The sequence below is a fragment of the Rhinolophus sinicus genome, linkage group LG12, assembly GCF_036562045.2.
Source record: "Rhinolophus sinicus isolate RSC01 linkage group LG12, ASM3656204v1, whole genome shotgun sequence".
Classification (NCBI taxonomy): Eukaryota; Metazoa; Chordata; class Mammalia; order Chiroptera; family Rhinolophidae; genus Rhinolophus; species Rhinolophus sinicus.
Window position 1 is genome coordinate 10,635,009 of NC_133761.1, and position 26,190 is coordinate 10,661,198.

The 26,190-nt window shown below is 41.0% G+C and overlaps 1 long non-coding RNA gene across 38 annotated transcripts in view; it reads left to right on the forward strand.

Moving 5' to 3' along the window:
• The window catches only part of LOC109443351 (protein LRATD2), a 530,125-nt gene that overhangs the window by 350,585 nt on the left and 153,350 nt on the right, over positions 1-26,190 (forward strand). For 27 of the 38 annotated variants that reach the window (XR_012490862.1, XR_012490863.1, XR_012490844.1 and 24 more), the window contains 3 exons: positions 4,239-4,332; positions 9,471-9,573; positions 16,586-16,685. This is a non-coding gene — a long non-coding RNA (protein LRATD2). The other 11 variants (XR_002136662.2, XR_012490832.1, XR_012490845.1 and 8 more) reach the window with 9 other exon arrangements.

The window sequence follows — 26,190 nt, forward strand, 5'->3', positions numbered from 1 at the left end:
AAAAGATTGTTAGCTGAGTTCCTCACCTTTAAAAAATACAAGTAAAAAAAATACAAGTAATAAATGATTCAAGAATAAAACCAGGTGAAATATTATTTTAAAAATAGGAACAATTATTTATTTTTTTTAAAAAAAGGAAGCAGCAAAGAAAACTGGTCAACTAAGCATTTCATTGTGAAAAACTTAAGACATAACCAAAGAACAAAGAACAATCAAAGAACAAAGAAAGAACAAAGAACCAAAGAACAATCAAAACAGGACCCCAAAGATTTATATCAAGAAATAAAGGAGAGCAAGCCTAAAATATAAACAGATTTACTTTTTAATGTGACTTTTATAATTTATTTTTAAATCTTCAATCAGGAAATTATAAAATGAATATTCATGACCAGAGCTATTGTTTTCCAGCAGTTGTTGTGGGATCCATGGGGTAGGATAGGATGGAATAGAATAGAATAGAATAGAATAGAATAGAATAGAATAGAATAGAATAGAATAGAATAGAATAGAATAGAATAGAATAGAATAGAATAGAGTAGAATTCAAGCATACAATTTGAATTAGGGGGAAAATGATATACAAGGTAAAGATAGGAGATAGATGGATAGATAGATGGTAGAAAAAAAGGAGATAGACTGATAGATGATAGATGATAAAGATATAGTTGACAGTAGATAAATAATAGATGATAGAGGATAGATGATAGAAAGATAGAGGTAGTTGATACTAGATAGACAGATAGACAGTAGATAGATGGTAGATAGAGAGAGAGAGAGAGAGAGAGAGAGGATAGATAGATAGATAGGTAGATAGATAGTAGGTAGGTAGATAGATAGATAGATAGATAGATAGATAGATAGATAGATAGATAGATAGAGATAGATGGTAGATAGATAGATAGATAGATAGATAGATAGATAGATAGATAGATAGATAGATAGATAGATAGATAGATGATAGATAGATAGATAGATAGATAGATAGATAGATAGATGATAGATAGATAGATAGATAGATAGATAGATAGATAGATAGATAGATAGATAGATAGATAGATAGATAGATAGATAGATAGATAGATAGATAGATAGGAGATAGATACAGAGATATAGAGAAATTTCAATAAATGTGTGTTTAAAAAGATTAGCACAGTATTCCCTCAGAATGTCTAAATTTGGAGTTGAGCTACTCCAAAGCTATCCAAAAACGAAAGCAGGCCTATGAATTTTTGTTACCCATCTATGACGAGACGAGAATGGAAATTGAGAGGAAGTCTTTAGAAGCTTTATAGCAGGCTGACAAAGAAATTGCATGTCTGTTCAATCTAATAATAAAAAGTTTAGAGTTTCACTTTATGCCTTTTTGTAATTTTTCTAGTAGCTCATTTTTATTATATTTTATAAAAGAATCAGGCTGTGATGGATTAGAAGTTTAAAACGTAAAATTGTCCCTTTTTCACAGGTAGCTTGAGAAGCAAGTAATGAAATTATATTGGGTTGAGGCAGATGCTGCGGATTCTTCCACTCTGCAGTTACACAAATCCATGCGTTGAATTCGGCTGTCGTTTCTACCTTTCCAGGAATTGTCATTGTTCACTCTTACAGTAAGAGAAATGAGGCCTGAGCTAAGAGAAAGGGAACGACAACCTTCCTGCTTAGCAGTTACAAACTAGAACTGTAAATCAAGTAAAAAAACAAAAACAACAACAAAACCTTAGGGATCCACAGTCAGTGATTGGGCCGTTCGGTTGCCCTGTGAGACCCATTGTCCTGAGGTTATTTTTCTTGCCTGTCCAGACAGTTCTGCAACACTTGCTGCTGGACTTCATCCAGTCGCTCCCAGATACCAGAAGATAACCTCTCCCTTTCACTTCTGGGCTAACAAGTAGTGAAAACGTGGGGGACCCGGTTCAGTTTTGGGGAGTTAAAGTGGTATCTGTGATTTGCGTCAGCCCTCGCTTTGTTTTGGTGGCACTTATGGTGTGGATGTGGTTTGTTGTCCACATAGGGCAGAGCAGACTTTCAATGGGATACATGCATCCTGGAGGGACAAGAGTATGAAGGTACGGGGCTTTCTGCAAAAACAGAGCTGCCAGCCTCAAGGTCACCTTGTTTAGCGACAAACCACAAAATGTACAAAAGGTACTTTCTCAGATTTGTTTACTTTCCTGGCACATTTTCTGAGAAGACCTAACTTTCGAATTCACTTCTCTGAAAATTGACAACTGCTAAGTGACCTTAGAGAACATCGGCCTGACCCCTCATAACACATTCCTGTTTCTTGGTCCACTAGTCTCGTGACCAGCCTCAGGACCATGGGATCGGTCGTGTACAAAATCTGTGCTCATTGCCAGATGTCAGGGCCTTCTTACTTGTAGCCGGACCCTTCTACTCGTAGTAAATAAAACCTTTTCTTTTCTCACCTCTGTATCTGTCAACAAGAGGTTTTCTCCAGAATTCCTTTATGTCCACCCTGTCTGAGAGCTGGAATGTATGTGCTCACAGCTGGGAGAGAGTTGAATCATTGACCCAGCCCTGCTTTCCATGGATCTGTCGCCCAACGTATCTACCAGGACAACTGGAAGGGCCTAAGGACACTTGGATTCAGCTCTGTTAAAATTGACATCATCTACTTCAACAGAGGTTGAGGCCAGAAGATTGCCCAGATTCCTGTCTCTCTGAGTGTAGAAGCAATCTGCTAATTTAAAAACAGAAGAAAAAATAAATAAGAGGGAAAATAGAAAGAGTGCTAAAAACCCACGTAATATTTTAAAATAAAAGGAAAATCGGATGAGCTCTAGTAATCTTTCAGATAGATTTTAAAAAGGAAAATTATTTTGAAGCATCTATTGCATGTAATAGATGCCTGGAAAGAGAACTCTAGGAATAGCAAAAGTAAGTTCATGGGATAAAAGAGAATCCAAAATGTGTCCAATACACCATTCATTGTGAGCCTCCTGGTAGTTTCTAGTAAAAAAAGTCTCTTCTAAATTTCAAAATAAAAATATAACAAATTGTAGCCTACAGAGATGTTTAATATAACAAAATGAAAACATGTATTTAAAGCAGAGGAAATAGTACCAAAAGAGTAATTGACCAGCAAAAATGTAGTAATCCGTGCTATTACTAAGGGAATACCAAAAAAAAATAAGCTTACCCTCAAATATGACCACAATAAATAAAAACTTAAGGGGTGGCCAGATGGCTCAGTTGGTTAGAGCGTAAGCTCTCAACAACAAGGTTGCTAGTTCGACTCCCGCAAGGGATGGTGGGCTGCGTCCCCTGCAACTAGATTGAAAATGGCAACTGGACTTGGAGCTGAGCTGCGCCCTCCGCAACTAAGATTGAAAGGACAACAACTTGACTTGGAGCTGATGGGTCCTGGGAAAAAAACACACTGTTCCCCAATAAAGTCCTGGAAATACACACTGTTCCCCAATAAAGTCCCATTCACCTTCCCCAATAAAATAAAATAAAATAATAAAATAAAATAATAAAATAAAATATAAACAAATACTTAAAAACTGTTAAAAGGGAGAAGGAAGATGACGACATAAACTCTTGAATAAAACAATGGAAAGATAAAATTGATATCTAATAATATAATAGCAATATTAATAGGTGCTTTGGAAAACATTCATAAATTTATATATTTTAATTTAACCAATTGATCAAAAATTGAAAAATATAACAATTAACAAAACTTGAAATAAGAAATGAGAAATCTAGCAATTTACTTGTACCTGTATAATATCCATTATTTTATTGCAGCTACATTGATTTAAATCAGTGTCTGCCTCTGCTAGGAGTAGGTTGAGACCTCCATGGGGATAGTGGGTGGGTTATGTTCAGGTTTTGGTTACCCACATAATAGTGTTCAGTAAAAATAGATGAGAATGTGAAGAAAAAGAGATTTTTAAGTTACAGGACAAGGTCAAGAGATGTAAAACAATATAAAAGGTTAATAGTGACCTAAAAATAAAAGCACCTATATGTGACATGTTTACTGGATAATTTATCCAGACATCTAGAAAATGGGGGAAAGGAAAATAAGAAGGAACTATTAGTTTTGAGAGATAATATGTGCCAGGCAGTATGCGCAGAGTTTAGATTTTAAAAAAGGAATGTAAGAGTCAGCACAAAAGACACTGAAAGGCCAGTGTTTGTAGATGATGTGATGGTATCACGAAAACAAGAGAAAAATAAATCTTAAAACAAATGAATCTCTTTTTGTTGTAGGATATAAGAAAACTCCAAGCATTGCAATTAAATTCTTAAGTACCAGTGACAGCTTGAATGTGAAGTGGGTGGACTCTATTCCTGGAAGCAAAAAGTGAGTACTTATGAATTAATGCATTAAGAAATAGATGTTCATACAACACACGCACACATACACACCCCTAAATGTACAAGAACAGACACATCAATGAAGAGGGAAAGTCTCCACCAGGTTGAACAGGCTTTAAAATGCCTGTATTATTCGTAGTAACAATTCATTTCAGTGATATTATGTCTGAATCTTGTCATCCCCCAACCAACACTCCATCCTAACTTCTGCCCCCAGATTGATTACCCTAAAATAGAAACTTCTGAGGCATCCAGGGATCCCAAACATCTTTAGCCACCAGACCCACCCCCGTCATAGCACAGAGAAAGGTCAAAATCCAAAATCATGCACAATAGCCCCCTTCGTTCGTAACGCATCTCCACTTAACTGTTTTAAAATTCCTAAAGATTTTTTTTTATTGCAGTAAGAACTTTTCACACAAAACGCTTAACACATTTTTAAGAGTGCAGTGCAGTGGTAACGGTAGGCTCGATGGTGTGCAGTAGACCTCTAGAACTTACTCATCTGCAGAACTGAGACTTTTATGCCCCTTGGATAACAATCGCCCCTCTGCTCTTGCCCCCCAGTCCCTGGAAACCACCAGGGGACTTTTCCTTTCTGCTTCTATGAGTTTGACTTATTTTAGATTTCTGATGTAAGTGGAATCAGACAGTATTGATTTTTCTGTGACTGGTTTATGTCACTTAGAATATGGCCTCCTGGTTCGTTCATGGTGTCGCGCTTACTCTTTATATTCATTTTCTGATTCCTCCAAAGTTGCCTATTATTGACCTCCAATGCCTGTGCCACATGGTCCCTACCCTTGCAGTTTCCTATCTGTGTGCCTTTCCTGAAGCTTTTCCAGATTTTTCCAACGTAGGCAACTTATCCCTTCATCTGTAGCATTTCGTCTTGTATGCTGCCACTTGCTGAAAACAGAAACTTCACTGTAATGTTTCTTGCAGGCTTTACTTTCACTGCAATTTAACAGTCTGGGTGTTTCTGTCTAACATTTCTAATTAGATTCAACATGTATCCTATATCTGTCATAGTATTGCCATCCGTCATGGTATTTAGCAGAGTGTCTTACACATAGTAATTGTAGTAAATATTGTTTAATAGATTGAATGGTAGAAACTGCTTAAGGGAACATTTCATTTACCTTCGTATGCCTAAAGCACAGGAAGGACGTGACATGATATAAATGCTCAATAAATGCTGGGTTGGGTATGGGGAAAAACAGAGAGAAAGAAAGAGAGAATGCAATGATTTGGCTGAGACCACAATGCTACCCACGTACTGAGGTCAATTCTCAGTTCTCTTATTTGACCTGCTGGTAACTCCTTCCTACAGGAAACACTTCCTTCCTAGATTTCTAGAACACTCACTTTCTTGGTCTTCTTCCCAAGTCATTGACGGTTTCTTCTCAGCCTATTTTACTGCCTTTGTCTTCTCCCAGGCCCTTCCCCTTGAAATGCCTCAGGGGTGGATCCTTAAGGTCCTTCTTTTCTCACTCCCTTAGGTGACCTCATTAGTTCACAGTTTTCAAAAAAACCCACGTGATGATAATTCCCATGTACACATCTCCAACCGTGACACCTTCTCTAACGCCAAACCTGTGAAGTCCTGTTGCCTACTTGGTATTTCCCCTGGAACGTCCAATAAACATTTCACATTTAATATATCCCAGGCTGAACTTTCGATCTTCCTCCGTGAGCCTGCTTCTCCAACAGGATTCCTCACCTCAGTTAAGAATGGAAACGTCCCTCTTCCAGTATTCAAGCATTCTGAGCTGTCTTTTTCTCAATTCATCAGGAAATACTTTTTGCTCCACCTCCACAATATGTACAAATGCCAACAACTTCTGACCTCCCACCCCTTTACCAACTGGCTCGGAGCCATCATCATTGCTCACCTGGATTGTTACAATAGGACCTGCAATTGGCTCCCCACACGGCAGCCAGAGAGATCCTTTTAGAATGTATATCAGATACTGTCACTTATCTTTCAAAACCCTGCAATGGCCCTCCATTTTGCTAAGAGCAAAACCCAAAGATGAGGAAATATCCAACTGGACTCCCCATGCCTCTCTCTGACTTCATCTCCTCCTAAGTTCCCTCTTGCTCACTCCCCTCTAGCTACCACGTCCTTCTTGCTGTTTATTTCAGCCAGCTATTGCTCCTTAACAAACTACCCCAAAATTAAACGGCTTAAAACAACACTTTGTTATTTTCTGTGACTCCATAAGTTGACTGACTTCAGCTGGGCATTCTTGCTCAGAGTTTCTTGTATGGCTGCAGTCCAGTGTCAGCTGGGTCTGAAGTTATCTGAAGGCTCAGGGGGCTGGGCATCCAAGATGGCTCACTTGCCTCTCCCCGTGCCTTGGGCTTCTCACAGCATGACAGCCAGGGGAGTCAGTGTTCTCATGGTCAACATCACGGGAGCAAGTGCTACAGGAGGCAGGAAGTAGAAGTTTCTGGGCCAGGTAAGGGCCACACTGGACCTGGCAGCATGACAGTTCCATCTTATTCTATTGGTTTAAGCTGTCGCAGAGCCTGGCAGGGTTTAAGGATGTGGAGAAATAAACACCTGTTTGCATGAATGTCAAGGCTGCACTGTAAAGGACCATGTGGGATGACAGGTATTATCGGGGCAATCTTTGAAAAATATAAACCATCATTCTATTTTTCAAATACAATAGCTATCCCTCCATGCATTAGCCTTTCCCTCTGCCAGGAATGCTTTTCTCCCACTATCAGCATGTTTTGCCCCCTTGAGAGTGCAAAGTTCTCAAGTCTTTGCGTTCTAACTTCAACTCTGTTAATATGTCACCTTCTCAATCAGCCCAGCCTGGACCACCCTATTTAACATTTTACATAAACACTCTGCCTTATGACCAAGTGCTCACAATTGCCCATGACGTAGCCATTGAATTTTTGGCTGGACCAAGTTTAGTCCGGCTCTTCTCCCCATAAGCCCCTAAAATTTAGCTTGCCCTCAAGTTTCAAGTGCTAAACCACTAAGGTACAAAATGTCTCCCCCTTAACAGCTGATTCTGAGAATTGAATTCTCTAACCACAAAGGAAAACATTTCCTCATTAAAATGCCCCAATAATACCACCTGTGCACCCCACCCGCTTACCCAACTTCCCCCAATTTCCTGCTAGTTTTGCCCACCCCACCCCATAAAAGAAAATCTTTTTTTCTTCTGTGAATTGTGCAGTTTTCTGACATCGGAGCATTCTCCCTACTGCAATAGTCTTTTGAAATAAAGTCTTTCTTTAGCTAAGTCCATATTTATTTTCATTTGACACTTAGCACTCCCAATCTTTTCTACCCTACATCATTTTTCATATCACCCAGTACAAACATTGTAGGTGCTCGAAAAGCATTTGTCAATTTAATGAATAAACTCTCACTGGTGGTGTGATGAAAGCAGGTCCATCTAACCCATAAAGATACAGAATAAAGAAATATTTGCTAGTTATCTTCTGGGATCTCATTCTCCACCCTAGATAATTGAGTCTCTGTCATGTTCCTTGATCTAGCTTCTTGTTCCAATCATGTGGTTCCTATAAAACTTTGATTCGTGCTCTTTGTCCTTCCAAATTCCTTTCCCTGTCTGTTCTTGGACTTAGCTCAGAAGCTGGAGCCCAGTGATTTGGGGAGTTTCCCGTGATGCTCCCAACCCACTGGATTTTCAATCATTTTTCTTGGCACACCCGTGTTAATTTGTGTTGAGTGTATCACATCCGCTAGTCTCTACCTTTCCTGTAGTCTGTTACCTGCTCTAGGGCACAATATGGTCATCTGCTCCAGACCACCTTTCCTCCTCTCCAGCTGACGTGGCCACCCAAACTAGCCCTGATTCACTTGTCCAGGTGTCATTGCTGTTTCTAACACCTGCTCGCCTTGCACATCCTACTTCAGTGCACTGATTCCCTTATAGACATATCCTGAGCCAGAAGAAACGGAGACATCTTTCTTTCGTGATCATGCGTGCATAGGTGAGCATGCAAAAACATCTGAGGGTGCAGTAGTTTCTAGGTTCCAAGCTTTTCCTCTATTCCTAAGATCTAGGCAGAGAGAGAAAAAGAGGGGAAGAAGTCAAAAGTCTTGTGATCAGAATGAGTTTCTGTTCATGACCACTGTGGGGACAGAGCCAGGAGTGCAGTTTCCAGGCTCTCGGCCTCACGTGGAAAGGTGCGGGCTCAGGTAGTAAATGGCCATCAACTGTGATTGGATGGCCATCAGCTGTGGCTAGTTGGCCGTCAGCTGTAACCAGTGAGCCATTGGCCACTAATATAACTGCCGTGACTACGTTAGCAGCAAATGGGGGCTAGCAAGAAGATGGTGGCTGGCAAGCACGGATTGAAGTTAGCACGGCGGATTGCAGCTAGCAAGTGAGGTTGGTTGGCAGAGAGAGAAGTGGATGGTGGGTTGCGGATCATGTGGCTCCTGCTTCCTGTGTCTCCAACCCAGCCGCCAGCGAGACTATAGTGGTATGACTCCCCTATCTATGGCATGTGGGTGTTCCTTTTTGGCCTCGCCATGTCCTGCGTTCTTGTGTGGGGAGTGGGAACAGAGACCTTGCATGACAACCACCTTGAAATTACTCACTGCAGCTCCTTTAAATAAAGTTCCAGAGCCCTATTACAATGAACAAGATACCAGTGCCTCAGAGTGTCACCCAAGCATCACTAATAAAAGGAATAACTGCACAAATCTCCTGAGTTTTAAAATGGAGATTGAAATCAGTTGAAGAAAATGTATGTGATTTCCAGCCCAGGAGGGAAAGCATGGAATTTAGGGCACTCTAAATCAGGGGTGTCCAAACTTTTTTCAACGTTTTTCACCAAGGGCCATATGCGGTAAAATACACAAACAGCCAGGCCACTCACTCAGGTGAAGTACATATTGCCTCACCTGGTTTATTTAAGTAAACTAAATATATTTTTGGAATTTGCTGCGGGCCAATTAACAATGGATCATGGGCCGCAGTTTGGACACCCCTGCTCTAAATCATAAGGGGACATCTCCTTTCTCATTGAAAAATGAAAGTTTTGCTTTCAGCCCTGCTTTTAAATGTAGGAAATGTCTCATGCTATCTTCTATGTCTTCCTTTTCTTGTTTCCCAACTGCAGACCTTCAAGTGAGGCAGAGGGTGAAAGAAAAGGCCCTAAAGCCCAAGTCAACAGCCTGAGTTCTACCTTCCTGCATCCAACTTCTGAGTCTCACCTATGAAATGTAAATAATAATTTATATATCTATATGGATATAAGTTTGAATTAAACAAGAGGACAAATAGAAATATTTTTAATATACGTAACAAATTACAGAGCTACATGTTAATTTAGAATGTAAAAAAACGATGGGATATATGGAAATATATCTCTGTTAGATAATTAATATTTTAACTGCCATTTCCCCCCAAATTCATATAGAAATTAAATATATTTTAAATATGTTTGAAAATAAATCTAAAATTCCATGAGAATAATAAATGTATGAGAATAATTTATATATGTTTGAGGGGAATTGAGGGATAAGAGTTGATTTGTTCTAGGTAATATACAAAATATAATTTTAGGCTAAAACAGTAGTTCTCAGCTGGGGGCAATTTTGTCCCCCAGAAGATATTTGATAATGTCTTTGAGACATTTTTGCTTGGGGTGAGGGTAGGGAATGTGCTACTGACATCTAGTGGATGGAGGCCAAAGATGCAGCTAAACATTCTGCACTCCACAACAAAGAATTACCCAGCCCAATATGCCAGTAGTGCTGAGGTTAAGACACTGAGCTTAAAGTATTAAAACTGTGGTGCAGGTATGGGGCCTAATAAATAATTGATCAGACTGAAAACTTCAAGTACAGTCTCAATTATACATGAGAGTGTGACATAATAAAAATGTCCTACCAGTGGGGTAAAATATTCAATCAGTGTTAGAGGGTCAATTGACTAATGGATTACGAGACATAGAGTTCCAACCTTATTTTTTTTTTTTTTACCAAGAAATGGTTCCAAACTTTTTGATAAAAGAAAAATATAAAGTGAACAGTTATTTAACCTGGAGGCGAAGAGGCTATTTCTGAAAGTAGCATTTATTCTGTCCATCATTTAAGAGCTAGGCCCTGATCCATGTGAAGTGGGAAGTGGGAGGGTATACATTTCTATGGCCCAGCAAACAAACAAAGTTTCAGCTCCGGGGACACTGGCTTATACCTACCTGTAGATAAGCAAGAGACCTGATTAAATAGGGTTTTGTAAAAGGAGCTTATGTTTCCCTTCTCAGGCCATGCTTTCAAACAAGGATAAAGAGTGTTCCCAAAGAGATATGGATGCTGAAGCATTAAGTCCTAGCTCCAGTGTTCACATCTGTCTAGAAAACGCCAACATCTAAAAAGTACACACATTCCTTCCCCAACTCACCATTGCAGAACAGCACTGTAGTCTTTGCGTCTGATTTATTTACCTCCTTGGAAACCATATGGTATATTATATGTAAGAGAATAGAAGGATACGCTTAGAATGCGATCTCTATAGCTAAAGACAAGGGGAACCTTTCTTTAATATGATTATAAGTCTTCCCTTGCGTTTGATGTTTCTTCTTTAAATTCCCCACGTAGCTGTCCCTGAGGGCATGGCCGGAGGAAAGAGGCTCAGTCTGTCCTCCAAGCAGTAACTGTATTTGCAATTACTTAGTTCCAAAAGGCCCTGTACAATCCAATTATAGTGTGGGGTGTGTTTAGAAATGCTCCTTCTGGTCCATTGCTCCTCATTTACTTATGGTCTGGCCATAGACGTCCATATTGGCCTGCAACCTTCTCTGGATTCAGAATATGGAACCAGTCCCATTGCTGATTGCATCACCAGTGAGGAGGCAAGAATGAAAGTAGAGGGTTGGTGCTCTAGAAAGCAGATCAGGTTCTCTACAAAGAAAAAGAGAGCAGAACACAGTCTGGTGGGTTATATATTAAATAAGGAGATAGTCTATCAAATTAGACAGCACAGACCATTGTATTTCAAGCAACCAAGAGTGTTGTAAACCTTTGCCTGTAAACACATCATGGGGTTTAAGCATCAAGACTTTTAGGCTATAATAAGCATGCAGAGGTTGAACAAACTTTTCCTGACAACAGAGTCTTTCTGTAAAAAGATTTCTCAGCCCACACTAATCCTGTTTCTTCTCTAAATTATCTACATTACCTGCCCAATCATTTGTTTTTCACAAAATTTCCTTTATTTCTTTTTGTATTGCTAACAAAATTTTAAATTATTTAATTTTGCGTTTGTCTGGGCTTTTCATGTGTGCTTTGAGCAACGTGATGGCAGGGAGTCTGCTTATTTTGGATCCTCTGAGTACAAAGCATACTGCTTCCCCCAAAATAGTGGTATTCGTGATTTTAAATTGTAGCTGGTTGATGAATCCATACAAGTGAATGGAAGACAATAATATCTCATTTACCAAGAATTCACTGTCCAGTATCTTGATTTTTTGTAACATAGGAAAGAACCACAAGAAAAAGAAAAGCTTTCAAACATCCAAAAATAGATGCTATTAAGTTCATTTGTACCATTTTAAATGAGCATAAGATAACTAAAAGGGAAAACCTACAATGGTCACAGATAGGAATTATTCTCACAGTGTGACACAGAATTCAGTATTAGGTAAATAACCTTTGACACAGTGAAACATTGTTTTTCAGATAGTATGAAACTTGGATATTTTTTTTCTTTTCATCAAAAGCCAAGAAACCTAAACCCCCATCCCTTTGCTACAGAGAGGAGCTTTAGCAATGTAATTCTGCAGAATGGACTCTGGAGGAGGGAAAAAAACAAAACAGAAAACCTTCATTTTTCAGTGTTCTCATGCATGTATGCAGTAGGCAGTAGGAACAGGAATGGCTTAACATAAATGCAATAAATGAAGACTCTGTTTATAATGAGTATACTGTAAGGAACGGAAGGCCAAGAGTTTGAAAATGCTGTGGAGTTAGGCTTTCAATAAAGACATAAAGTAATGGCTTTTAGGAAACAGCATTATCTGGCATATCTGGCATAGACAAGTATGAAACACAGAAGAGATTCAGCAAAACAGGCAGAATCACACCTGAATCAGTAAGGACATCCAGGCAGGAACTTGAGAGCAACATTACCTTAACGTATTACTAAAGGACTCAGCATGACCCGAGGGAGAAGAGGCGGGAGATATCAACCAGTTATGTTATAGCTACATCAGGACATCGGTTGTACTGTGAGATGATATGTGCTGAAGTAAACCAATTAGCTAGCCATTCGTAGCGGATGTTATGTATTAAATTTGTCGTTGTTTAATAGTTCTCTGTGTTATCTTTAAAAAGCCTAAGTAAAAAGCACTGTTCAGGTACTGTCGGAAAGAGGTTTTATAAACCAATTGTTGGTTCAGATTAGTTGCTCAGAGTGATGGAAGCTCACAAATGAAAAAAAAAAAAAAATGGCTCAATACTGTTTCCCTCTCGAGTTCATAAAATGAAAGACATGGCTATTAGAAATGCGAGGAAAACTTAAGTTAAAACCCCTGGTAAAAATAAGTACTTTTTGTTCAATTTTAAAAACATGAATTTTAAAACCTAAATTTCCTAAACCACTTTCTTCTGTTTAATATTTGTAACTTCAAAGGATTAAATTAAAAAGTAACACTTTGGGTTTGGCCATGACAGAGTATGGGTTTCAGACTGCTCCCCGCTTCCTCTACTGTAAACAACTCTAAACCTGAACAAAACAATATTTGGGGGGAGAATTGGGGAAGGAGGGGTGGGAGATGTCAGTGTAGATTGTCTCCTAGCAAGGAAGGAAACACATGTGGTGAGCTCAATGTTTCCTCAGTTTCTGCCTTGAGGTTGCCACATGTCACAAGGTGACAGAGCCCAAGATGAGAAAAGCAGCCTTGCTGAGCTGAGGAAGCAGAGAGTAGCACCAAGTGCTGCTATAGCCACTAGAATTGGCTGGGCCGTGTACCAAAGAGAAGAGCACAGCGCAGACAGGTGTCCCCAGACTGCCAACTGGGGAAATCTCCGGGGATCCTTGGCCCTGGGCTGGACTATACATTTGTAGAGTGAGTCTCTTCTAGAGCTGAAAGGGAATAGCACACTGCCTACAGACTCTTGAGTCTGCGTATAAAGGAAGTAAATTAGAATTCAATAACTAAAAAATAAAACAGAAATATGCAAATATTTGGAAATGAAACAGCACCTTTCTAAATGTTCCATGGGTCAAAAAAAAAAGGAATTCACAAAGGACACTGAAATATTTCAATCATAATGCGAAGACAGTATGTCGAAAGCTTTAGAAAATAGCTAAGGCAGTGATAGAGGGAAAATTTACAACTTTAAATACTTACACATAAAAAAAAAGGAGCTAAGAATCAGTGATTTGTGTTTCCATCACAGAGGTTGGGAAAAGAGGAACAAAATGAGCGCAGAGTAAATAAAAGAAAGGAGCTACTAACTATGAGAACCTAAATCAATGAAATAGTACACGAATAATCCAGAAAGTGAGAAAGGCAAAAGTTGGATCTTTAAAGAGAACACCAAATATTTCCAGAGAGCATATTATGTATGCTCTTTATGCCATATGTTAATTATATAATTAAAACACGGATTCCGAGGTGTCCTTGCCCCCAAGTTCTCCGTATTTTGAGATTTCACAGATGTGCTTCAAAAAAAGGGTTCAGTTGTAAAACATCTGAAAGTTCCTCTAGTCCAGCAGGGCCCAGAGCAAAGTAGGAACTCAATAAATATTTGTGGAATAAATGATTGAAGCGTTCCGTTAGGGAGGTCCAGAGGGAGGTCCAGAGAGAGGACGGGCCTTCCCCCAAGGTCCCCAAAGGCGTAAGTGGGGGAACCTGGTTTCAGATCGTAGCTCTGGACTCTGGGTGTTGTCCTCCCACCCCACGATATTCTCTGGCTTAGCCAGATCAGACTTAAACGTTTCAACCCTCTGTACTTCTAGTCGACCTTAATAATTGGTTCTGTTTTTCAATCGGCCTAGCAGCCCATCTTACAAAGGCATTTCATTAACATTCCTTTCCTTTTAATGTCAGCTTGCTAGCCACAGAGTCCACTGAGAGGCGAGAAAGGGAAGCGTTAATGGCAACTTGCAACTCCACTTAGCACTGTGAAACTGAACTGGGCTTACTCAAATGCTGGCAAAAGCCACCTTTCTCGAGCTTTCTTGCCTCCCCAGCACTGCTCCTGGGGGCTGATTGCATCTATTCAACCAAATCTTCTTGGGGCAGAACTCAAGTATATTCAAGACTATAGAACTATTTTCCACCAGTGGGGAAATTTCAATGGAAATCACTTTGAAATTGAATTTGAGATTGATATTTGAATTTTGAAATTGAAAGGAAATTTTCTTTTTAATAGAAATCACAGAGACTAAAAACAAACAAACAAACAAGAAACACTGTCATAATTCATTTAGGCTCAGGAGATAAATGTTAGCACCTAGGGTCAGAATGAGGCCGAAAAAACCTAGAACTCCTAGAGAAATGCTAGGAGACTCAGAAAGGAAGTGATTATTGGGGCTGGCACCTGAAAAGGCATAAGACGATCTGTCTCTTAAACAAATAAAATAATAGCGAGTACTTATGTAGTGTGTACTATATGTCAAGCACTCTTCTAAACACCTTATAAAATAAAGATTAAATTATTTAATCCTCACAACTCTGCAACGTAACTACTATTGTTACCCCCATATTACAGATGTCAAAACTGAGTCAGACATTCAGTAGCTCATTTAAATTCATAAAGTTAGTCAGTCGTGGAGTCAGACGTTAGGTCCAGCCAGTCTGGTTCCGAAGCCCATGCGTTTGCCCTCCATACGATACCAAGAAGTGCTTTTCCTATGGACGGGGCTCCTGAGTACATGGACGGACCAGCCCTCACATTCTCCTCCAGAGGTTGAAACCCTGCCAAAAAATGAGAAGCATTTGTTGAAACGCAAGCCTTGCTAATAGTAAAGTATATGATAAGTGCCAGTTCTGTCCCTTGCTTTCTTCCTCCACGTGTTTAGTATTAGTCATTTGACCCATTAAGAAGTGGCTAGATATGAACTGAGTTAGGGCTCTGAAGGAATGGAAGACGGTTTTTTGCAGGTGAATCACCAATATGTATTTAGTACCTCCCGTATGCTTGTTTCACACAGAGTGGAGACTGAGATTTAGTGAGTGATTTAGAGACTGTTGACATAGCGGGTATCAGTGATTACAGGACATCTAAGGGCCCTGCCAGCGGTCCTAGCCTGTCCCTGTACTTATAGAGCTTACAGTCGAAAGGGCAAGACAAATATGAATGTATAGCTGCAAAGGGAGTGAGGTGCTCGGAAGGAAAAGGAGGACGGGCCCGACATGGCGATTCACAGAGAAAGCTGCGCTGGCCCTGGGGTGGCGGTGGGCAGCCTGCCTTGAGAAATAGGCTTGGGTGGACAGCTGAAGGATGACAAGGCTTTAGTTAACTGACACAGAGTGACGAGAGAGAGCGTTCTAGGCAGAAGCAGCAGCATGTGCAAAGGCAGGTGGGAGCAGGCACTGAGGCTGCCCAGTGTGCCGAGCCCGAGGAAGGGAGCAGAGTGGGGGGTGAGATGAGTCTGGAACAGGAGGCAGTGGCAGACTATGCAGCCTCTGATTGTGTCATGATCTTTGTCCAAAGGGCCCTGAGAAGCCCCTAAAGGACATTAGCAGAGCAGTGGCATGAAATGAGTTAGATCCCATGCAGCCGATGAGTAAACAAATAATGAAACTCAGCTCCTTCCTCCCAACCTCCAGCCTCACTGCATTCACACCTGCACCCCAAATTCCACCAGTAGAGGTCCTCACCAAGCCACCTAGATCATAACCTCAGCGTTGGCAGGGCTCAGACATCATCTCGTCACAGCACCTGCTAGGTAGGGCACATTGCCCTCTCGGAGGCCCAGGCAGTCTCTAATCTCTGTGACACTGGATATTTGGACACTGCACAGGCACCAGAGCTGGGTAACCTCCTCCAAGTTAAATAATCTCTATAAGCCTCCATCTCTTCAACTGCACAGAAGGGGATTGGAGTGTCAGTTGATCATTAAGATAACGAGATAATGTTTCCAGCACATACCCAGCCTCTGGTACATGCCCAATACATGACAGTTTAATCTGAACTCAGCCATTCATTTGGAGTTATATCTTTCTCCCCTTTGTTCCCCACAGTGTGACATGGTTATTATTCCCCTCTCTCCATTTTGCAGATGATGAAATAACCAGAGCCCAGATTCGTTTAGTAGCCTACCAGCCACCAGCAAGTGATGGAACCGTGACTCAAGCCCCTGCATTCTGCTTGCAAACCAGGTAACCGGCCAGACTCTGCTCTCACATTTAGTTGTGAGGGTTGAAGACACACAGATCCTGGGGAGGTCCAGGCAGGTAAGAGCAAATATTAAGGAAGAGGTTAGAGTGAAACCCTGCCTTTCCCAGCAGTAAGGGGCGAAGGATGGGTGCCTGGACCAGCGCTGGAGAGAAGACTCATGGTAGCTATTGTGCTTTCACGAGCTCAGGTGGCTGCGACTCGCATCCTATAAGTGCATAAAATGGCAATCAAGCCAGTTAACCGTGCAGAGGCTTACTCAGCAGAGATGGCCAGTGGCACGCATGAGTACAGCTTCTTGGGTTGTAGGACATTTCAGAGACTGGAGCAGATATGTCATGGCTGCTCCTAAAGCCTTTCCCTTCCTCGCTTCCTTTTGCAGCATTCACGTCAGCTTTGGGATGGTGGAATAGGCTGAGGTTTCAGAGACATTTCTTTGTCTTTTTTATTCTCTGAGCCACCATATCTACAGAATCAGCTTATGATCTTGGAGTCCAGATTTAACATCGCCCTGTCACCAAGCGCTAAGCTCCATTTACCTCCATGGTCCTAGTAAGCACATCATTGGGATGCAATAATTGTTGAAATAATACGGAGCTAGTGAGTGAAACTCAAAAAGCCTATATTAGGTTTGATTGTATGGAGCTACATTTATAAGCAATAAGACCTGCCTCAGAATCCACTGATGTGTGGTGGGTTGTAATGCTATAAAGTGGGTTGTAATGATATGAAATGGCCTTGTACTACTTTAACATCCTGAGTGGCACTAACTATGCTGAGGGAACAATTAGCATCTGCTTGTTCTGAAACCACACACACACATGCACACACATGGTCCCCTTCAACCTTTTTCTTACGAGTTTTAGAGAGCTATGGAGAGTTGGCTCGTTTAGCAAGTTATTGAGTGACTTCTCATTTGCTGTCAAAGTAGATAGACACACTGGCCCGGGGAATGTGCATGGGCTTTGGCGGTGTATTTTGGGCCTTACAATCTCTTAGCAGGTCATTAGGGCACTAGGCTTAGCTCTGAGAGTCTATAGCTTCTTCAGCAAAATGGAAATGAGAATAGTCCTCGAGTGGCAGAGGCAAAAATCACGAAGCAGTCGTAAGGGTCCCACTTCCTGAGTTCACATCCTCATTTCCTCACTGCGGTGCAGGCCTGGTGTTCCTCACACTTCTCCCCAGGACTGCAAACCTCATTCCTGCAGCTGCTGGGAATGTGGGGTGCTGACAGCTCACAGCCGAGTTCCTCCCCAGGAACTGTCCCCCAGTGGCCAAAGTTACACCTCTCTCCTGTGGACAATCTCCAAGGGATCAGAGGCTTGGCCCTCTTCTCAGTTCAGTTCTGAAGGGCCACCCCACCTCCAGAAATTCCCCTTTGTTTGCAGTCACCTTTACCCAAATTCTACTCCTCTCACTCCCTGACAGATGTTTGTACACAGAACACGGCCCACTTCAGAGTCCATTTCCTGGAGTCTTGACACTGCCCGTGCAATTTACTATGATAGTGGATGGCTCAGCAAAGGTCCAAGTGTTACATAGATAATTACACATGGTGGGGTGGAATTCTGATACGAATCCTGTGATTTCAAGTCTAAGCCTCCTTTTGGCCTGTCATTCTGTGCTCTACATATGAAATGGGGTAGAAGAAGTGACAGCACAACAGACCCATATAGGTATTTCAGCTCATCAAGAATCACCGTATTCTTATCTTAGTGGTAATTTTTGTCAAGATGTTGGCTATCCTTTCATAATTAGTGCGATCTAGTCCAGTTTTCCCACCACTCCTGTGCCTTAGTCAGATACACTAGGCTTTCTCAAATCTTCTTGAGATTCCTTTTTATTTTTTTTAAAATTATTTTTGTTGAGCTGATATAAGTACAAGCTTGAGGGACACGTTTTGGGGGGAGTAAATATGAACTAGGGACGTAATGTACAATATGGTGATAGTTACCCCTACTGTGTGATATATAGGAAAGTTGTTAAGAGAGTAAATCCTAAGAGTTCTCATCACAAGGAATGTTTTTTCTTTTTTCTTTTCTTCTTTCTTTTCTTTTTATTGTCTCCATGAGAAATGGTGGATATTAGCTGAACCTATTGTGGTAGTCATTTCACAATATGTGTAGCTCAAACCATCATGCCATATGCCTTAAACTTATACAGTGGTATATATATTATTTCTCAATAAACCTCAAGAGAAAAAAAAGAATTTGCGGGGTAATCTTACAAATGAGCAAAGATGTCTACTATTCATTCATTCATTCATTCGTTCGTTCGTTCGTTCGTTCATTCATTCATTCATTCATTCATTCATACTTTTTATGTATCTATCCATCCATCTAACCACTATGTATTGTGTGCTTTCTAAGTGCCATCAAACATTCTAAGCACTTTCCACACATGTTCGCTTTTCATCTTTACATCAACAATATGAAGCTTAGTAGGTGCTGAAACTTGGCCATGATGACCCAGACAGGAAGAGGCAGAGTGAGAAATACAATCCAGATGTCTCCAAGCCCATGCTTTCATCACCATCATATTATATTGCCCTTCCCACTGGAACACAGTAAAAAATAAAAGTCAGACTATGAGAAGTGATAGAAAGTAGCATCAGATCCAGGAGAGAAGATGCATTTAGATAGGTGATTCTTCAAGGCTTCCTGGAGAAGATATATGTTGGCCATTGAAATGACCAAGACTCATTTCCAGATAAAAAGTTCAGCAGTTTTGTCTAAGAGAGAGTGGAAGGGGCCCAGCCTTCACAGACTTGCGTTTGAGCCCTGTCTTCATCAATGACCAGCTACGGGACCCTGGCCACCTTGTTGAACTTCTGTGAGTCTTCGTTTTGGCAACGTGAGATGCCTCACTGACTCGTAAAACTTGAAAAAAGCATGAAACACGTCTATTCCAATACCTGATAACATCATAGACATTTAACAAACAATGCTTGATTTGAGCCAACTCTTGTCTCTAGGTTGTCGTAAGAAAATGGAGACAAGTTTATTTTTTATTAAATGGAGCAAGGTGACATTGGTTAATAAAATTAGGTGGTTTGCAAGTATACAATTCTGTAATACGTCGTCTGTATATTGAATTGTGTGCTCCCTACCCAAAGTCAGTCCTCCTCCCATCACCATATACTTGACCCTCTTTACCCTCATATACCACCTTTCTCCCCTTCTCCTCTGGTGAGAACAGCTGCTCTGGTCTGTGCCTTAGAGAAGACTCCGCCAAAGGAGGACTCTGCTGTTGACGTCATGTCTTACACTACACCCCCATCATTACACTACCCACACACCCGCATATGCACACGTGAGCACACGTGTGTACAGACACTCAGGCAGGAGCTGCAGACCCAGGGAAGAAGTGCTCAGAGGGCTCAAGCACCATAGTAAACTTTCACGTGAACTACGGTGCTGTAGTGTTCTTAATTGAAACCTCTAAAGTAATCTCGTTGTTGACAATATCACCACCCAAAGCTATATTTACGTTGTCATTATTCAAGTTACAGTGAATAAGAAGCAACGCCCAGGCTTCCCGTAAAATTTCCAGAAATTAAACCAGGGAACTAGGCAATAAGTGCCATTTGAAATGGTACTGATGCCAATTAATTGGAAGACAACTGTAAAATAATGGGGCATGAGATGCTCCAACAATGCCTAATTAGTAACGATATGAACATTTTCTTGGGGAAAAAATGGCAATTACACGGTACAAACACTTAGCAGTCATTACCAGGGGCCCTTTACCAATATTAGCTAATTAATCGGCCCCACAACACCCCAGAGTAGGCAGCACAAGTCCTCATCGAGAAAGGAGACGCAGAGGCCAAGAGATAAAATGGCAAATCCTCTTCCCGCTCGAAAGTGCAATGTGACACTGTCAACCTCCAAGCACCTCAGGGATCCCCAGGCAAGGGGAGAAGGGAGTTACTCTTCGTGAGTGACTTGCCCAGGTGACGTGGAAGGTTAGTGTGGAATTCTTGGCTTCCTCCTGACCTCCAGCCATGCCTCACATCCTGGCTCTCCCTGAGAACTCCCCACACTGACTTGTCGTCATATCAGCCTTTCCCCATTTTCTCAGCAAGAAGGCTTTTGATTTCAAACTTATTAATCCAAAGAGGGAGAGGGGGCACGAGGCTATGTCTCTTTCCAGAAAGCCACTTTTGTTACCTTAGAAGATGGTCTGCCACGTTTGGCTTCCACCCAATGATAAGGTCTAGAATTCCTTCTGGAGCATGGTTTTGGTTAGGCGTAAATGGAAAAAAGGAATGAATTACATCTTATATGCACGAATTTAATCCACATTAAAAATGTATGAATGACAATGAGAAAAAGGAGAAGAAAGGGAGGAACAGAAAGAGAAAGAAGAATAAGACGACAATAAAGAGGAAGTAGAAGCAAGAGCATGTACTGGGAACGAAACTCAGTGCTTCGTGCATCTTATCCTTTACTTGGTATAGCAGCACTGTGTAATGGGTATAATTCTCATCTCCAGTTTCTAGATGGTGAAACTAAAGTATGGAGTGGTTAAGTGACCTCCCAGGTCCCACAGGTAATAAGAGGGGGAAGCAGGACCTGAACCCGTTCAATTTGATCTTAAATTCTTAGTTTTTTCCCATAACACGGCCTCTATGATGAGTTTCCTTTCCACTTTCTAGCCTGCGACCAGCCAAATGCCCCAGTTTACTTCTATAGCAGGAAGAGCTCTTCTGGGAAAACCAGTGTCAAGCACTGTGCATGGTATTGGGAATTAAAACACAATTAAAAATGACAGCGATTCCCCTAATGGTGATTACAGCTTTGTGTGAAAAGCAAGTTCATGAACTATTTCAGTACAACATGGAAAAGTGTCCCGAGTGAAGCATGCTCCAAATTGACACTGGCAGGCAGGTTTCATCTGGATTGTCAACGCTGGTTCATTAGTAGTGGCTGCCTGGAATGTCTTGAGAAGGATTCTAAAGTTGAATCCAGGCTCAGCCAAGAAAGTGTGTCATCACTGATTGGTGATGTGTGCCAGGACAGTAAAGGAGCAGAGCGTGACGTACAAGGTACTATGGGGGCAGAGGAGTGGCAATGAACACAGCCTTGGGAGTTAGGAATGACTTCTTATGAGAGATGCTGTCTGAGATGACACTGTCAGGAGCAGAAAACGGGCAAGTAAGGTGGGTAGAGGTGTTAGTGGAGGAACAGATACAGTAGTTCTTGACCTAGAAACTGCCGAAGCAAACGGTGTGATAAAGAAAGTGTGCTCAGAAAACTCCCAGCAGTTGAAGATGACTTAACGATAAAGCATGAGAGGTCAAGGTCAATATGAGGTTGACAGGTAGACTGGAAACAGGTATGTGGGACCCTTAGACCCCTCTAGTCCACAGCTGATTTGACATTAGAAAAATAAAAACATGATACATATGCTCATTTAACAGGGAGTAGTTGAGTGCCCTATACCTAGAAGTGTGGGTAAGGATTACCTATCCAGTTTACATTTATGGCTAATTTTTAACATCAATCAAGTGTGTTCTCTCACCTAAGAGAGTAAAGTTTAATGGCTTAGACAAGATGGTAGCATAATTAGAAACATGAGTATTAAACCATCTTTAGGTCTTGATCCCAGGAAAGTGCACTAAAACCACTTCTTACCCAATGGAGGAATTCCCACTTCACATTCCTAACATAGTCTCATGAAACTCTCTTAACAAATATGAAGCAACTGTTTCTACTGCTTAATAATTCTAATATTCTTCCGTAGCAGGGTAAGTGGACTTCTGCCCCCCTGTCACTGCCAAACCTGGAGCTTCTCTCTGGAGCTAGACAGAATGAATACAACTTCACTTCCCCAAATAGATGTTTCCATATTTAAAGATACTACATTTCTGAGTCTTTGCTTCTTCAACCTGAAACTGGACAGCCCCTCCACTGTCTCTCTTGCAAGTGATCGTCCTATGCCTCATCACACGAATGACTTCTCTTGGATGGACTCCAAGTTTGTAGTGTTTCTCTTAGGCTATGGGCACCTAAATCTGGACAGCCGTCTAACCGCCATTAAGGAACAGATAGATAATTCCACAGCCCCACAGCGGGATTTTAACAGCAAAGTCTTCCGTGCAATAGAAAGGTCATAGGTCCTCTGGGAATCAGTCACTTAGCCAATAGTCTGCTGTTACGGGAAAATAAAAGAGTGACCCAGGAAGATCGTCCTCTGTTTATTGACCCTGAGGGATTCTAATATCGTTTTGAATCTGCACTCCAGGAGTTGTATTCACCTACACGTCACTTCAAGAGTCAACCCTCCAAATCAGCCATAAGGTTAATTCCTAAAATGTGTTCATCGTCTTATGTGCCAGTCTCCATCCAGATGGCATTTGGCTTTACACTTTATTAGCAGCAGAATGAAATCTCTGAAAAATAAGACTTGTCTGGCTGCTTTACATGCAATTGCCTTGTCCCCTCATCAAACATTTCTGGGGCTGACAGAAGCTTATGGCAAGCAGATCTGCGGATGGAACTCAGTATTTTCAGTTTTCTCTTCAAGACGATGGACATCCAGAACAATTTTACAGACCAGACATTTGGTGGACGTAAGAGGAGCTCGTATAAAAAGGATACAAGCATGACCACGGCATCAGACAAGGCCTCTGACTGGACAGAGGAAGGACCCCAGGGAATGTGTGGATAGAAGTGGTCCTCTCCTCACTTTCCAGGAACTAAAATTCCCAAGGCAAATGCACAAATACACCCTTGGACAAATACTTTTACAGTGAAAATCAACCACTCTTTTCTGATCCCTACAACACAGCATGGAATGAGGCAATGAGCCCTGGCCACAGAGGCCGTGGCCTTGGGTGTGAGGGCCTAAGTTTGCTCCTTATGGACAAAACACGTCCGCCTTCTTCTCTGAACTTTAGCTAATGCTAACTAGCTTACCAATCTCAGGAATTACTGGATGAGCTTCAACTTACATAGGTTGATGAAAATGCTTTGTGCTACTGTGAAGTGTTATAGAAAGATAAGACATTAATAATACCAAATTCTGCCCCATATAATTATTGGTACATACCACCCACTAGAACGGAAGTGCTAAACAGCAGGAATTTCTGTCATCTCAGCCTCCTCCATCTCTCCCATAGTCCCTGTCGTGTAGTGGGATCTTGATAAATGATTGCTGAATCGATTTCCATTGAACTGAGTTACTATTAGGTTGCTGCAAAAGCAATTGCGGTTTTTGCAATTGTTTTTAACCTTTTAAACCACAATTACCTTTGCACCAACCTAATAACTTGTGCGGTCGTTGGGACAATTGCAGAATCTCATTTTACATCATCGCTATCACCTTGCTCAAAGCTGACATGAGGAAGTATGCAATACATGGTGACGGAATGAATGAATAGAGAGGATTGAAAAGATGGTTCTCTACTTTGAATGCACTTATAATCACCTGGGGTGCTTTCAAAATTCAATCTTTGGGACACTACCCCAGAGATTAGTTTGAAAGTTCCCAGGATATTCTAATGGACAGTCAAGGCTGAGAAGCAATGACTTTAAACAATAGGAAAATATAAGGAATGGTTTCCCCACCTCCATTTGTTTTCTAACCACTGTATGCTTTAGATTCTTGAGTGGAATGAAGCGTTCTGAAAGCTGTGGCATTCTAAGATGAAAGAGTGATGTTACTGCTTTTTAGAAAACACTGCCCAGAAGTGGTTTCCTAGACTGTTAGCTGATGGACCTCTTGGCAGCTATCACCTTAGTAGATACTTGACCTCAGTATGGCTGAGCCAGAGGACATCAGCCACCAAAGCAATTAATTATTGCTCAGGACTTCTGCTTAGCCCTGATATTCTTACAGGCTGCCACCTTGTGGTCAGTCGTTCTGCAGTGACGGCTGTAGCAGCTTCCTTAAAACAGGCTGATCTCAGACTGCTGGAGGTTTTCCTCTTTTCTCAAGTATGCAAAGCCTGGTGGTACATATTCTGATATTTCTGGACAATGAAATAAAGAAGATCAGGTTCTGGATTTTTCATGGTGAAGAGAATGCTGAAAATATGAATACCAGGCATGATATCGAGGTTATATGAACACGTGATTTATGTATCTCTATTGAATAGTAAATGACAAAAGTCAAGAAAGGACAATTTTAGTTCCCAGCAAGAAACGAGGCTTCATTTTCAAGGACAAAGTATTGGTTATGTTAATCCACATATAAGTCTTTACTTCCATGAGAAAAAAGTAGAACAGTAATATGGCCATTATTCCCATTTCACAGGTGAAGAGATTGAGGCCCCAGAAGTTAATTGTTTTATCAAACTTGCATGGCAAACTGCTAGATGAACCCAAAGTGGGAACTAACTTTTTGAGCCAATGTCTTCAAAAATTGGATGCCTTTTTATCCTAAAAGAAAAAATTTAGGAACAAAAGTAAAATTTCAACATTGGACTTACACATGTGTATGTGGGGGTAAAATACACACATACATGTATTCACATACCCACACATTTTTAAAAACTTTATAATGAGGACTAATTGGATGATAGAAACTTTTATTTCACGAAAAATATACTTTGTAATACTGTTAAAGAAGCACTTTGTTTTTCAAAGACACAAACTAATTCAAACAAATATCTATAGTTTTCAAGTCTTGTGAGAACTGCTGTAATGAATAAATACAACTCACTGGTAAAGGCCCCGGAGATCTAAATATGAAGTTTGAATTAAATACTTCACACCAGCTTGATATTTCAAGTGGATTCAATGTATGAAAAGTGGAAAAAGCGTTTCCAGGGGCCATACAGACCTGATGTATGTGTCAACTGTGCCACAATAAGCTGGGAGATCTTGCAGAATTTTCTTGAACTACATAAGCTTCAGTTTCCTCACCTACAAGTAAGACTGGTATTGACAACTTGCTAATAATTCTTATTGCTGTTAAATGAAAATATGTATATATACACACACACACACACACACACACACACACACACACACACACAGAAGTCCTAAAACAGAAAACACCAAACTATTAATGCATGAACAGATAACAGTTTTCCTTATCTACACCATGATTTTCTTAGGATGTTTGGCTAATTGACCAAGTTGCTTATCAGTGAGCTACAAACTATTTTGGTACGACACCACTCTAAATGTCAAGGATTTTACAAGGGTACAAGAAACAACCATTCACATCATCAAAAAAAAAACACATGAAAAGGATATCAGACAGCTAAGAGGAGTTGGGAACTGGTAGTCATCATAGGGGGTTAAATTGCACATTTGGGCACAGTTTTAGGAAGTAGTTTATTGGAGCAACAGCTTTACAAAGCAGCCCTATGCTCAGCTACCCAGAAGGCTCTGCCTTTTGGTTCCTATCTGACTGTGTCAGGAGCCAGCTGGTGTTTCCAGAGTCGGATCTTGAAGGAACAGAGCTGGGCTTTGGGAACCAGAGGCCATGCCCTCAGAAGTCACTGTTGAGGGATGTGACTTCAGAAACTGCGAG